The sequence below is a fragment of the Rattus norvegicus genome, chromosome 20 (assembly GCF_036323735.1).
Source record: "Rattus norvegicus strain BN/NHsdMcwi chromosome 20, GRCr8, whole genome shotgun sequence".
In the NCBI taxonomy this organism is placed as follows: Eukaryota; Metazoa; Chordata; class Mammalia; order Rodentia; family Muridae; genus Rattus; species Rattus norvegicus.
In genome coordinates this window covers 49,949,880-49,955,879 of record NC_086038.1, presented here as the reverse complement: position 1 = coordinate 49,955,879, position 6,000 = coordinate 49,949,880, and the positions used below count along the sequence as shown (strand labels likewise).

At 44.1% G+C, this 6,000-nt stretch overlaps 1 long non-coding RNA gene across 5 annotated transcripts in view; it reads left to right on the top strand.

Moving 5' to 3' along the window:
* The window catches only part of LOC102555236 (uncharacterized), a 119,772-nt gene that overhangs the window by 7,617 nt on the left and 106,155 nt on the right, over positions 1-6,000 (top strand). For all 5 annotated transcript variants that reach the window (XR_005497363.2, XR_010060910.1, XR_010060909.1 and 2 more), the window contains exons 1-2: positions 1-4,564; positions 4,836-4,906. The exon at positions 1-4,564 is cut by the window's left edge and continues 7,617 nt beyond it. This is a non-coding gene — a long non-coding RNA (uncharacterized LOC102555236). The remainder of the gene's footprint in view (positions 4,565-4,835; positions 4,907-6,000) is intronic.

Below are 6,000 nucleotides of genomic sequence, written 5' to 3'. Positions count from 1 at the left end.
CCTTTCTTAATCACTCTCTTCCTTATTTTTAAGGTAAGGTCTTTCACTGAACCTGGGACTCCCTCATTGGCTGCAGCCAATGAGCTCCAGGCTTCTGCCCATCTCTGCCCTCCAGGGCTTGTGCTATAGACTTGTGTTACACTATTGCCTAGATTTTACAAGGGTTCTGAGAATCTGAACTCAGGTCCTCATGCTTACAATGTAAGCATTTACTATCTGAGCCATCTCCCCACCCCAGGATTTATTTTTATGCCAAGTTTATATGGCTCATAGAAAGTTTAACACGAGGTTTATAGCATATTTATATAAGGTTTATAAGAAGCATATAATTTACAAGTATAATAATTTTAACATTTCCAGTGAAGAAGAGCATCAAGTTCAACATTTTCCCTTAAAAGTAGGGAAACAAAAGCCCTGATCCGTTACCACCTTTCCCTCACCTCACAGTAAAGGTATCCGTTTAGCTTTTGAACAGGTCCACTTATGTATGAACTATGTCTATAAAACATGTGAGCAATATTTATGTTCAAGTAAAGAATCAATATCTCCCTTTTTTCCTTAATGGAACAGTTAGCGCCACATACACGCACACATTGAAAAGCGATAGGAAATCAGAAAGTGTTCCTGAGTCAGCATGCGACACCCAGAAAAGTACTCATAGTGACTGCCACATGCATGGTAGTCCACAGCTGACACTGAAGAGTCACAAGAAGACGCAGTGGGGAGACATGCGTGACTTTGCAGTAAGAAAGGACCTGAATAGACATTTGTCCTTTCCTTACTGATGTACACACCTTAAATCCTGCGTATTCCAAAGCAATCGCCACTTCTGATGTCAAACGTGGCATAGACCACAAGCTTTCGTGACCTGGGTTCATACTGTTTTGTTCTGAGGGCATCCAAGCAACAGTAATACAAATCTTCCTTGGAACCAGGTGGACAGGCTATGTAGCGTGAGCTTCAGGAACTCATATAACGTGTGTGTGTGTGTGTGTGTGTGTGTGTGTGTGTGTGTGTGTGTATGTGTGTGTGTGTGTAAGAGAGAAGGGGCATATCCTAATACCAAGGACCTAGGGCAGGGTGCTTCCTATCTTGTTTTATTAACAACACTAAATTGAAGCAAATTCAGACAAAGGGACATTAGGCCCCCATCACAGTGGCCTGTTATCTACTTTATGAGGTAATAGTCCACTGAGGTCCCCAATATTAGTTTCTTATATTCTTATAGCACTGCCTGTGGGATTAGCAAGGGTATAAAGGTCTGAGAGAAAGGCCAACAAACTGCAAATTTTCAGTCCTGGATTGTTTTCTTAAATCTACTAATTACCTACTGGGTAACTGTGGGAAAACACAACCTGTTAATGGTTAGCCATTTCAGTTTCTCTGCCCATAAAATAAGCCATAAATTATCCACACACTTGCAAAGGCTCTGGAGGAGTAAATGCTCAGATGAAAGCTATGGTAACGCTGTAACATGGGCTCTCACAGTCGGAAAGTGGCTTTGACCTTTAGGTAAAGCTAAAATGAAGTCAGAAAACGAGACTCCAGTGAAACTGATTTTTGAGGTAGTAGTGCATTTCGTTTGAGCTGATCAAAAGGACACACACATGCACACACACATACACACACATACACACATGCACACACACATATACAGATACACACACATACACACACATACACACACACATGCACACACATACACACACATACACATACACACACATATACACACATACACATATACACATATACACACACATACACACACATATGCACACACACATACACACATACACACACATACACACACATGCACACACGCGCGCGCACACACACACACACATACACACACACACACACACACACAATTTATACTGTTTTCTCCAGGGAATGAATCATGTGTAACAAATCCATGACTTAAAAGATTTCTTTGTGAAAGCAAGATCACCACATCTTCCGCTGGTTTATATCTCATCTGTGATTGGCATGGTCCCTATCCTCTTGGGCGATGGCATGGCCTCTTCTCCTTGACTGCTAAAAAACCTGACACAGTTTTATATCTCCCAAGGGACAAGTTTAATCCATTTGAGGCTTTCATCCTCTAAGAACCTCTGATAATTTGCTTTAAGGGTGTATTGAGACTGTGAGACTCTGAGATAAATTTGATTGAAAGAAGATCGTTTTAATTGGGTGTGGTGGCTCATGCCTGTAAATCCCAGTACTTAGGAAGCAGAGGCAGGAAGATGACTGTAAGTTCTAGACCAGCCTGAAGTATAGAAACAAAACAAAAAAAACCCAGATATTGCCTCTCTATATTTTCAGGGTTTACTGAAAGCCTTGTTGGGGCTGCGGTGAGGATGAACATGTGAGTGTAGATACCACCACAGGCCAGCAGCTCTGGGTCTCCAAGAGCTGGAGTTACATGCAGTCGTGGGCCATCCAGCACGAGTCCTTGGAACCGACCTTGGTGTCTCTGCAAGAGCAGTACGTGCTCATAATAGCCAAGCCGTCTCTGCAGTCCCAGAGCTGTTTTCTTGACTTTGAATTCAAAGCAGCTTTGGAGTTCATGAAGGAGTCCCCCAGAGAGAGCCCACAGGTCATAACACTGTCTCCAAGGGCAGTGGGTCCGGCTGCGAGGCTGGAACTTGTGCTTCATAAGGCTTGTTTACCTCTGCGTCTGGCATGGAAACAAGCAAGGCCGCACGGGTCTGGGAGGACTTGTGTATCTGGAACTGTGAAATCATGTGAAAAAGCCATGGGCTTTGGTGCCGTCTCGCTTCCTGAGGTTCTAGGTTGAAAGCGAGTCACAAGAAATAGGAGAGTAGTAGAGCTGCCTGGGGGTGAACAGTTCCTTTACTCATGGTGAGGAGGTTCTTCCTCTCAAGAACCATGAGGCACTGGGTGTGCATTCCATCCTGGAGCCAAATATTTCCCATTCAGTACTCTTTCCTCGGAACCTGTGTCTCTACCTTGGCCTTGACCAGTGCTCAAAAACGTGTTTGTTGAAGAAAGAAATACCATAAAGCAATCACTCACTTTCTTACCCTCCCCTTTGTTGTCTAATAATTTAAAAAAAAATCAATATGACACTTGCAAGAGCTTCAGAAAAAATGTCCCCACCCTAGAGTTCCCCACAATCCAAATGGACAAACATTTCCATTTAATTTTTAAATATCAGAAGAATGGGGTGACCACAGTTTATATTTTCCCCTCTACTGTCCTGGGGGGGGGGCTGCATTACTCATTTAAATACAATTTGCTTTATGTTTGGGTCAGTGGCTTAAGTCAGGAGGTTCTTACAGTAACTTGGTACTGTTGAAATCCGAAAACCCAGGCAGGCAGCAGCAGCCGGGGATCCGTGCATACGGCTGAGCTAGTGAAGTACCAGGCAACCCCCAAATTTTGGATGCAGATTCTCTGCCTAACATGGAAACAGTTGGCAAACGCCCGAGAAAGCCAGAAGGCCAGTCCTGGTGGTGAGGGAGACTGTGAACCAGAGCACAATGCAGGATGGATGCATTGGTATTTGAAAACCACACAATATTTTACAACATTCCTGCCTATTAATTGCTGGGAAGGGCACTACCTTATTGCCTTTTGCATAATGGAACCAATCTTTCCCCTCAGAGGCCCTGTGTTGCTTTGATCTAGTTCAAAGGACAGGGGAATGGTGACTAAGGACCTTGGGAAACCAGACTGAGGAACCTTACAGACAAACTCAAGGCTTTTTTTTTTTTTTTGTTTTTTGGAGGGGGGGTGGGTGATGTTTGTTTTGTTTTGTTTTTTAACTGACGCATCATTTTGATAAACAATCCCTATAGTCTGCGCACTTATCAGATTCCTCAGCCAAATATTTGCTATTTATAAAACAATCAAGGAAACAGACTTGTGTTTATTATTCCTAAATCAGCAGCAGTTTGATGAATTAAAAACAGTCTTACTTTTTCCTCTCTCTTTTCCTCCACTAGCCTCTTGTAAAAGTGCCAAGATTATACACCCAACTCTCTCTCTCTTTAAACAGTAAAAGCAAAAAAAAAATAAGAGTGACCTCCACGACCTGTGCGTTGCCTCTGCAAAGGGTACAGCTCGGGCCAACAGCCAAGCCCCACAAGCACTAGAGGTCGATGTTTGGAACTGATTGGGTAGGAAAGGGATGCGGTACATGTCTGTTTCCGGTTCACAGAGGCCTCCGCGTCACTACATAGTTTGGATGTCTGACTAGCTTCCTGACTTTGAGAGTCTCTTTCTTTAAACATGAGGAGACCAACTCTGGAGAGGAAAGAGAAGACAACACGCAAGGGTCTGGTTCTCCTGGCCAGCCACTCGGAGGATGGCTCCTCTGGGCGAGACTTAAACAGAGTGATGCGGGAGGGGGACCGAGTGCCCACGGGCGCGCTTAGAACCTCTTAGTAAGGAAGGCCACAGCTAGGCAACATACGCTTTAGGAAGCTCCACCTTCATGACTCTGTGCTTCAAATTTAGAAAACCCTTCTAAGGCTAGGTCATCTCTACCCTGTACCAAGATGGATGCATTCTCGTAGATCACACACGTGAGACAAAGGTAAATACAACTAAACCCCTTCCTAAAATAGACAAACTGGCCAGATCATCAGGAGAAGGGAGCTAAGGAATTGCAGTGGGAAAATAACCTTAGAAGACTTCAGGCTTACCCAGAGCTGCCACAAAGCTCAGCGTTTGTGCGCTTATGTCCTCTGAAGGCCTCCCTTTGTTGAGTGCTCCTGCCCTGCTCCTTCCTTTCATGGATACGTTAATAAGTGGGACGGTAAGCTCTTTCTGCTGTTACAGCTCTTGTTCTGTTTCTCTGTCTTTAGAACGTGCTACGCTGCCTTGAAAACAGCTTCCTGCTCTGCCCAGGTGACCCTACAGTTGCCACCTTCTTATGGTAGGAAAGCTCTCTTTTGGTTTGGCTAAGATAGGATAATACATCAAGCAGTCCATAGGAAACGGTCGGAGGTACAGCCATGAATGCGCGCGTGTGCGCGCATGCGTAGATGTGACTTCCTGAAAACAATGTGCTGTAGATATTTACGTGTAAGAACACATGATGACCGAAGCTCAAATTCACTGCTACAAAAATTCATGTTCCTAAGAAAAACCAGCAAATGATTGCACAATTCGAAGACAGGGCCTAGAGGAAGGAACGCTTTCTACCCGCAAAATACAATACAAGCAGCCAGGATGGGACAGTGGCCACAAGGAGGTTTTGAACACCAGTGAAACTCAAAACCAGATTTAAGGGAAGACTGAGAGGGGACATGTTGTTTTCTCTTAAAGCACAATGACATAACCAGGGAAGCTACCTGAGGCTAGCTCAAATTGTATTCGGGGATTTTTGCCTGGAACTGCATGGCTTTATTTTCTGCAATGGCACGTGTTTCCTCGGATGGCATCAGCAAACCCATGTATGTATTTCTCTGATTTGCTGTGCCTTTCTTTCCCATATGTGCGAAAATCAACACGTAGCCATTGGTGACGGGCATCCTCGGACTTGTTTTAAATTGAAAAGTCACAGTACTTAGCTTAGTTCTACTTCTGTACATTTTAGGACAGCATGAGATTACTCCCCTCTGCCATCACGATACCAAATATAATTCATATAGAGATCTATAGTTAGGTATCTAATTTACCCCCAAATCAAATCGCTTCTTTGCTGAGTACTTTGGCTAGGCACCTGTGTGACTCTGATGGAGAATCAGGGAGGACCTGTCCTCGTCCTACAGTGTGGAATACAAATCCGCAGTGATGACCAACTTGCCTTTTACTCTGTGGTTAGTTGATGGATGGAGGAATGTGAAACACTGAAAACCAGCAAGAGATCCAGGCAAGAGGAATCTGCACTCGGCTTCGACTTCTGGTGACTTCCAGATCTCGCCAGTGCTTATAACCCTTTTCTACCAAAGCTCAAAAAGAACCTTGGTTAGGAGCTGGGAGAAGGATTTGGGCAAACATTCTAGATAGATTAATGTCAAAGTCTAG